This window comes from Corylus avellana, unplaced genomic scaffold (genome assembly GCF_965113065.1).
Source record: "Corylus avellana unplaced genomic scaffold, dhCorAvel1.hap1.2 HAP1_SCAFFOLD_72, whole genome shotgun sequence".
Taxonomy (NCBI): Eukaryota; Viridiplantae; Streptophyta; class Magnoliopsida; order Fagales; family Betulaceae; genus Corylus; species Corylus avellana.
Window position 1 is genome coordinate 24,751 of NW_028290496.1, and position 10,250 is coordinate 35,000.

Below are 10,250 nucleotides of genomic sequence, written 5' to 3' on the forward strand. Positions count from 1 at the left end.
TGGAGATTGTGTAATGCTTACTCTCAAACTATTTGTTTACACAGTAGTGATATTCTTTGTTTCTCTCTTTATCTTCGGATTCCTATCTAATGATCCAGGACGTAATCCTGGACGTGAAGAATAAAAAATAAAGTTTTTGTTTTCCTTGCTCGATTTTTAAATGTTCTTAGGATTTTATTTATTCCACATCTTTAACTATTAAATAAAAAAATAAAAAAAAAAAAAGACTCGTCGAAATTGAAAGATAAATAAAAAATACCACGTCATTGACAAAAGCGGAAAGAGAGGGATTCGAACCCTCGGTACGAAAAACCCGTACAACGGATTAGCAATCCGACGCTTTAGTCCACTCAGCCATCTCCCCCAATCGAAAAAGGATAATTACTATGTTACATTACACAAAAAGTAAGGTTTGAAAAAAGAGTCTTTCTTTCTTTTATACCATACCTCTTATTTTTATTTTTTATATTCTTTTTATTATATATAATTATATAGTATCTAGACATATAAAATATAAAAAATATTAAAAAATATAGAAACTAAAAGTAATTCCATTGAGATAAAGTAAGGGCTCGAAAGAGATATCTCCAATCCACTATTCCAATGAATATAAATTATAATTCTATAATTATATATATATATATTATAAGTAATAATAGTAATAATATATATTATAAGTAATAAATTATATATTACTACTATATAATTTAATATATAATAAAAGTACCTCTTTGATTTCGTCTCCAAGAGCTTTTTTTAATTCCACAGCCCGGCCTGGTCAGTACCTCGCTGGGCCTTTTTTGTTCCAATGAATCATAGAAAAAATGATTTATTTGATTTGAAAAAAGGATACTTGTTATTGAAACAACAACAATCATAATAAAGACTATTTCGATTCCTATGATACAGAATAGAATCAAAGTGCCATTTCTTAATTATTTGATCTTTCTTTTTTTTATTCCATTTACTTTACTGGAATAAAAAAAAGAAAGAATGGAACCATATATTCTTGCAGAATTTTATGTTTTGGCGTACATTATCGAACCGTATCCGTCAATGTCAAAGCACCCCCATCAAAAAAAGGTGTTATTTAGTTATTTAAATGACTCCTCTTTCCCTAATTTAATCGGGCTCCTTGAACAAAGCACGTCAACGCTCTAATTTTCATGATTCTTTTCTGATCCTATCTTCTTAATTATTATGGCTAATTTTTTTGTTCGACAAAGGATACATTTATATACAATAATCACATTGTAGCGGGTATAGTTTAGTGGTAAAAGTGTGATTCGTTCTATTAATCCCGTAATAGTTAAGGGGTCCCTTCGGAATGTTTGATTACTATTCCGATCAAAAACTTTATTTCTTAAAAGGATTTAATCCTTTACCTATCAATGAAAGATTCGAGGAAGAATGGACATTCTCGTGATTTATATCCAAAAGATTCAATTAGAAATTAAAAAAAAAATTGGATTATGAAATTACGAAACATAATTTGTTTTTAAATTGGATCAATACTTCCAATTGAATGAGTATGAGTAAAGTATCCATGGATAAAGAGAGAAGGGAGTATTTCTAATCGTAACTAAATCTTCAATTTTATGATTTGTATGTATAAGAGAGATTGAAGCAAAATAGCTATTAAACAATGACTTTGGTTTACTAGAGACATCGACATATTGTTTTAGCTCGGTGGAAACAAAATCCTTTTCCTAAGGATTCTTTCAAATAGAAATAGAGAACGAAGTAACTAGAAAGATTGTTAGAATCCCCCTCTTCTATAGGGATCATCTAGAAAGCGGGTTGTTTTGAATGCATTCAAACGGAAAAGCTGACATAGATGTTATGGGCCGAAATTCTTTTTTCATTTTTTTTTTATTTCGTTTACATCTGACATCTGTGGAATTTATCCATCTTCCATAAAGGAGCCGAATGAAACCAAAGTTTCACGTTCGGTTTTGAATTAGAGACGTTAAAAATGATGAATCAACGTCGACTATAACCCCTAGCCTTCCAAGCTAACGATGCGGGTTCGATTCCCGCTACCCGCTTATATCTCTATATTTATTATTCTAGATTTAATATATATATATTATAGATATTATATCTAGAATAATTTATTCATTTATATTTATTATATATTAAAATTAACATTAATTATATTAATATATTAAATAATATAAAAATAATATAATTAATCAGATTAATGTAATTAATCTAATTTAATGTAATTAATATACCGAATCGTTGAATTGAATGTGCAATTTTTGGAATTCTCTCACATATTCTTTTTTTCAGAAAAAAAGATGTGACAATTAAACTAAGAAAAAAAAAAAGCGTCCATTGTCTAATGGATAGGACAGAGGTCTTCTAAACCTTTAGTATAGGTTCAAATCCTATTGGACGCAATTTATTTCCATATATTTTGTTATATTTCTTTCTACTAGGTATTTTGAATGATTTGAATAAGAGACGCTTATACTTAACTATATATTATAATATTATAGTTATAACTTCTTTTTATAGTTATAATTTATTTTATCTTAATATGAAATCTATTATATTATAGAATATGAAATATATTAATAATTTCATAATATAAACTATAATAAAAAAGAAAAAATTAGAAAGTTATCTAAAAGAATTTTTTTATACATACTTGTTCCTGAAGTAGAAATTATACTTGTTCCTGAAGTAGAAAGCGTTCCATTTGTTCTTGAATAGCTTCTTTCAAAAGGGCTTCTGCTTCCTCAGTGAATGTCTTGGTGGAAGATATAATTTCTTGGAACTGAGGTTTATTCGTTTTTAAGTAAGTACGTAACTCACCGAGAAATTTCTTTACCTGTCCAATTTCTAATGAATCAAGATAACCATTCGTTCCAGTATAAATAGTCATTATCTGTTCTTCCACCGTGAGAGGATCTGCTTGAGATTGTTTGAGCAACTCGCGTAATCGTTGACCTCTTGCCAATTGATTCTGAGTAGCTTTATCGAGATCAGAAGCGAATTGTGCAAAGGCTTCTAATTCTGCGAATTGCGCCAATTCCAATTTTAATTTGCCGGCTACTTGTTTCATGGCTTTAATTTGAGCTGCGGATCCTACTCTGGAGACGGAAATACCCACGTTAATAGCAGGTCTGATTCCAGCATTGAATAGATCGGCAGATAAGAATATTTGTCCATCTGTAATCGAAATTACATTAGTAGGAATATAAGCCGAAACATCTCCCGATTGGGTCTCAACTATTGGTAAAGCAGTCATACTTCCTTCACCTAAATGAGAACTTGATTTAGCGGCTCTTTCCAAAAGTCGTGAATGCAAATAAAAAACATCCCCTGGATAAGCTTCGCGACCCGGTGGTCTTCGTAATAGAAGAGACATTTGGCGATAAGCCTGTGCTTGTTTGGACGGATCATCATAAATGATTAAAGTGTGTTGTTCACGGTACATAAAATATTCAGCCAGAGCGGCTCCTGTATAAGGAGCGAGGTATTGTAATGTAGCCGGAGAATCCGCCGTTTCAGCTACCACAATCGTGTATTCCATTGCTCCCCTTTCTTGTAAAGTAGTTACTACCTGAGCCACAGAAGATGCTTTTTGACCAATAGCAACATAAACACATATTACATTTTGCCCTTGTTGATTGAGAATCGTATCTGTGGCTACTGCTGTTTTACCGGTCTGTCTGTCTCCAATAATTAATTCTCGCTGACCACGTCCTATAGGGATCATCGAATCAATAGCAATAAGTCCTGTTTGAAGAGGCTCATATACGGAACGTCTAGAAATAATACCAGGAGCGGGAGATTCAATTAACCGAGATTCAGAAGCTGAAATTTCCCCTCGACCGTCAATAGGTTTAGCTAGGGCATTTATAACACGACCTAAATAAGCCTCACTTACTGGTATCTGAGCAATTTTTCCTGTTGCTTTTACAGAACTTCTTTCTTGTATCATCAAACCGTCACCCATTAATACAACACCAACATTGTTTGATTCCAAATTTAGAGCAATACCTATTGTACCCTCTTCAAATTCTACTAATTCACCCGCCATTACTTCATCAAGACCATAAATACGGGCAATGCCGTCGCCTACTTGAAGTACGGTACCGGTATTTACAACCTTTACTTCTCTATTATATTGCTCAATACGTTCACGAATAATATTACTAATTTCATCTGCCCGAATGGTTACCATGAGTATTTCTTAATTTAATATTTAATTATTTTTTTTTTCAAAAAAAAATAATGCCTACAGTAGAAGGACTAATCGGTTATTTCTTTCAGCGTCCCAAACATGCCAATATTAGCATTAATGGTACGTAAATGTAACTCGTTGTTCAAAGAACTATTCAAAGTTCCTAGAGCTCCTTGTAAGGCTTGTTGGAAAACCCGTTGTCGGACTTGATTAATCGCTCTTTGTTGTTCAAAATGAATGGTTTCATTTTTGTAAATTTCTAATTGTTCCAAAGTTTTATAAGTTGAATTAATCAAATTCAATTTTTCTCGTTCTATATCAGAGTATCCATTCACTCGAAACTGCTCGGCTTCCATTTCCACTTTCCTTAAACGTGCCCGGGCTTTTTCCAGTTGTTCAACGGCCCCCCCGCGCAGTTCTTCTGAATTTTGAATAGTCTTCAAGATCCTCTGTTTTCGATTATCTAATAAATCATTTAATGAAAGTAGATTATCTTTCCATTTATTTCAAAACTTCCACGATCCCTTCCCGAACCAAACATGAATCTTTCGATTCATTTGGCTCTCGCGCCCAATTACTTCAATTATTTATGAGAAATTCCCATATTTTTTTTTTGAATATAATGAGCCTATCCTCCCTTCTCTATTCATATTCAAAAAAGATCTCAAAACTGATCACTAATCCAAGACCAGAATATTCGGAGGACTCTTCTGACCAAACAAATAATTGTCAGCAACGTTGTTTCTTTTTTTTTTCAAAAATCCAAAGAATTCTTCTTAATTTATACGTAGGTCGTTGATTCAGCATTGGATAAAAAGGAGGGGTTGAAATACTCATAATTTTTTCCAAATTGCAAAAATAAAAATTAAAGATAAAGGGTTCAAATCATTTTATCGACATGAGTGTTCTATATCGAAAAAACTTTCTAACTATTCATTTTGAAACCATTTTCATATTAACATTAAAATATTAACCTAGTAGTAGAAAGAGTACCTTGCTGAGTGTGGACTTCAAACGGTTTAGTTTTAACCATGTTAATTGTTCCACATTATTATTATTGGTTGATAGAGAATCAAAGTAGATTTACCAATGAATCGCGAAATGCTATGGTTCTGAAATATGATTTATTAATTTATTCAAAAGTAATTCGCGCGATCATGCACCTTTCCAGTTATAACGAAAAAAAAGTGCAGTTGGTTGGATCCAGCCTATTCTTGAAATAAACAACTCGCACACACTCCCTTTCCAAAAAAGATCAATACACCGAACACTACACTTAGATTTATTAGATTTGTTGCTAAAATATCGGTATTAAACCCGAAACTCCCGGCGGATGACCAGTAACCCAAGGAAAGGAAAGAATCGGTTACATTTTTCATAAGATCTCCTCTTCTATTTCTATATAGATAGACTAATTATCTCTTTATTTTTCTTTTTTATATATCTTTCTTTATATCTTTATTTTCTTTTGCAATTTCCTATTTTATATTTTATTTTAACTCTTTTTAGAAAGAAAATGAAACTAGAGTTCAAAATATAAAAATATATTAAATATATTGATTTATAAATCAATGGATTTTTTCAATTGGAAATTTCCAATTGAAAAAAAAAATGATACTTATCTTTATTAGAATTAGGTACCAGGCCTTATGTCAATTCCGAAGTATCTCGTTTGTTGTAACACTTCCTACAAAAGATTTCCCATTGGAATAAGAAGGGGAAGGAAGAAGGCGAGTCGGTATGCTAACTCCTCATCCTCCAATCAGTCCTTCCCACTTCCCATGGGTTATTGTCCCAACAAATAAATAATTGTAGGAGTGAAATCTTAATATAATTCGAAAAAGCGAGAGCAGTAAGTCCAAAGAAATAAACTAAGAAAAAATACGTATTGTTTTGTTATAGGATTAAACAAAGGGATTCGCAAATAAAAGCGCTAAGGCTACAACTAGTCCATAAATTGTTAAAGCTTCCATAAAAGCCAGACTAAGCAATAAAGTACCTCGTATTTTTCCCTCCGCCTCGGGCTGTCTCGCGATCCCTTCTACAGCTTGGCCCGCAGCAGTACCTTGACCAACCCCAGGTCCAATAGAAGCAAGACCGACAGCCAACCCGGCAGCAATAACGGAAGCGGCAGAAATCAGTGGATTCATGATAAATTCCTCATAACAAAATAAGTAAATAGTTAATGATACAATAAACCAAGAAATTATGACTTAATTATTCCATCGCTAAGATCTATACAGTCGAAGGAACTAAGAACTCTGAATTGAAGTAATAATATTATTGAATCATCAGAACTACTTCGATATTTCTTTTTTTTAGTTTAAATTCACATAATTTTTGTGAATCCATATGACTTTTGTTCTTCCATTTCTTTCTTTTTTCCAAACCATTCTCTTTGAATTTTTCGTTTTTTTCCTTGATTTAATCTCTTTATTCATTCAATATTCACTTTATCTAAATTCACAGTATTAGATATTTATTAGTTATATATGAACTAAAGATATATCTAATTAATATCTAATATCACATATACATGTGTTTCTTCCATAACGTAAATCAACTATTCATATCTTACATTCAATCGGATTCTAGAATTATTCTTCGAAACATTCACAAGAGTTGTCTTATAGCAATTAGATTACATACATCTAGTTCGGCTTCTCCTCCCCTAACCAATCTATATATTTTTTTTTCAATTTCACTTTTGTTTTTTGTAAATCTTTATTTTTTCTTTTATTATTCGACCACATGGGTACAATCAATCTACATGTACAAATTCGTTAGATCGAATCATTGCGTCGAAATATCAGTATTTGATTGATATAAGTTAATGTAATTTATTATTTATTAAAATTCTCTTTTGGTCAATCGTTGAATTGGATGAAATCAACTTGAATGGGCATCATTCTATATAACAATAACATCTTTTTTTTATAGCACATTGTAGTAATACTATAAGTAATCCCGTCAAAATTATTATTCAGATTATGATTACTAATAGCTAATAATATTGAATATTCGAATTAAATCAACAAAACAATAGAAAGAGAATATTCATTGGAGGGGGTATAAATGGACCGAACTTGAATTTTAGGAAAAAGATCTTTTAGATCTCTTTCCTTTTTTTTACTTCCCTGTTTGTTGCAACTCCCTAATATCTCTAAGATATTAAGCTTTTTTTACTATTACTCTCTAGAGAGTATATATATCTTAGTTATATATTTATTATATATAAATAGATTATATATATTTATAAATAGATTATATATATTTATATATAATATGTTATGTTCCCTAAGCGGATTATCGTGATACGCGCATATATTGCGTAAGTCTTAAGCTAAAAAAGCCTATTTCGAAAACAAGTCAATGATGACCCTCCATAGATTCGCCTATATAAGCCGCAGCTAAAGTTGCAAAAATAAGAGCTTGAATACCGCTTGTAAATAATCCAAGTAACATGACAGGTATAGGAACCACTAAAGGTACTAAAGAAACAAGAACAACAACTACCAATTCATCAGCTAATATATTTCCGAAAAGTCGAAAACTAAGTGATAGGGGTTTTGTGAAATCTTCTAAGATATTAATGGGTAAAAGGATTGGAGTTGGTTGAATGTATTTACCGAAATAACCTAATCCTTTTTTGGTAAGACCCGCATAGAAATATGCTAATGACGTGAGTAAAGCTAAAGCAACGGTAGTATTTATATCATTTGTAGGTGCGGCTAATTCCCCATGAGGTAACTGTATGATTTTCCAAGGTAAAAGAGCACCTGACCAATTCGAAACAAAAATAAATAGAAACAAAGTTCCAATAAAGGAAACCCATGGGCCATATTCTTCTCCAATCTGAGTTTTGCTCACGTCTCGAATGAATTCAAGGACATATTCGAAGAAATTCTGAATGTCAGTAGGAATCGTTTGTGGATTACGAACAGCTATAATGGCTGAACCTAATAAGATAGCAATTACAACCCAAGAAGTAATAAGTACTTGGGCATGGACTTGAAAACCTCCTATTTGCCAATAGAAATGTTGGCCAACTTCCACACCAGATATATCGTATAGCCCTTTTAGTAGTGTGTTGATAGAACATAATAGAACATTCATATTGCCCTCTGAAGGAAATAGAACTTTAAAAAGAATTATTTTGATTCAACCATCTATTTTTCGACTTGCCTACTTGAATTATATATTTTGTATATTAACTAATCACATAATACCCCTATGACTTGTATCTCTTTTGTGCGATTAAGGAATGGTAACCGATTTCATAAATCTATGGAGTTCCCCAAATAATTTATTTATCTTATATCTTATTATTAATCACGTATTTCGTATAGCTAGAACGACCCTCACAAATTGCAAATACTAATTTGTTAAGAATTAATCGGATTGAAGCTATAGCGTCATCATTTGCTGGAATCGAAATATCTGCAAGATCGGGGTCACAATTTGTATCGATTAAACAAATCGTTGGAATTCCCAAAATGATACATTCCCGAAGAGCCGTATATTCTTCTTGCTGATCAACGATTATTACAATATCGGGTAATCCCGTCATATATTTAATCCCGCCCAGATATGTTTGCAAGTGAGATAATTGTCTCTTCAACATAGCCGAATCTCGTTTCGGAAGACGGTTGAGTCTCCCCATCTTTTGTTCCATTCTCAAGTCCCTGAACTTATGAAGTATCGTTTCCGTAGTATACCAATTCGTTAACATACCACCGAGCCATTTTTTATTAACATAATGACAACGAGCCCTTATTGCAGCCCGTGCTACTGAATCAGCTGCTTTCTTTTTGGTACCAACAATTAAGAATTGTTTTCCCCTACTTGCTGCATCAAAAACTAAATCACAAGCTTCTGATAAAAAACGAGCGGTTCTAATAAGATTTATAATATGAATACCTTTACGCTTTGAGGAGATATAAGGTGCCATTCTAGGATTCCATTTACTAGTACCATGACCAAAATGAACTCCTGCTTCCATCATCTCTTCCAAATTTATGTTCCAATATCTTCTTGTCATTTCTCTCCCCACACTTCGTCTCTTTTTTTTTTTTGTTTTAAGAGGAGGTACCCTGAAATAGAAATAAATAATTGTTCCGATGGAACCTTCTTTTCTACCTCTAACGGATATTAGTCGTTGATACATGATTCACGCCATTAATTTCTTTCTATTCTAAATTACTATTATTTATTATTACCAAATAAAAAAAAAAATGACCGCAAATAGTTAAAATCTGCTCTTAGGAATCATTAAATCCTCGCAATAATTGTTTGGGTGTATCGTGTAAATTCTTTGAAATGAAAAAATAAAATAATTCTCTGTGGTGGAACAACATATCTCTCATTTCCACCCCGAATAAATCATTCTTTTTGGTTTCCAAAGGAATGTTGTTAGGTTGCCTTGAACGTTGCACTAATCCTTTGAATCCAGTACCAACGGGTATCATCCCCCCCAGAACAACGTTCTCTTTCAGACCTTTCAACCAATCGATACGACCCCGGAGAGCGGCTTTTGCTAAAACTCGAGCAGTTTCTTGAAAACTTGCTTCTGATATGAAACTTTGGGTATTTAGAGATGCTTTCGTTATTCCCAATAAGATGGCTCGATAACAGATCGCTTCTTCCAAAGCGCGCCCTGTTCGTTCCGCCCGCAACAATTCAATTAGTTCTCCGGGTGAAAAAACATTAGACATTCTATCTTCTGAAACCAACACTTTTGATGTTATTTGACGCACAATAATCTCTATATGTCGATTATGAATCTGCACTCCCTGAGATCGATAAACTTTTTGAATCTTATTAACCAAAGAGATACGACTTTGCACTATAGTTAGCTCAGTGCCAATCAAGAATCCCCAAGGAATTCCAAGAATTTTTGCTATACGCTCGTTCCAACCCTCAATCCTCTTTTCTAGGTTCATCGATATTGAATCAATCGAACGAACTTCTAACACTTGTTCCACTTTTGGAAGCCCTTGCGTTATATCTCCAGATCTCGATTTTTCATATATAAATGTAACTAACGTATCTC

The 10,250-nt window shown here is 32.5% G+C and overlaps 1 non-coding gene across 1 annotated transcript; it reads right to left on the bottom strand.

Moving 5' to 3' along the window:
* Positions 1-276: 276 nt before the first annotated feature.
* Positions 277-364, bottom strand: TRNAS-GCU (transfer RNA serine (anticodon GCU)). The gene has a single exon. It is a non-coding gene; the product is annotated as a tRNA-Ser (tRNA).
* Positions 365-10,250: the final 9,886 nt, after the last annotated feature.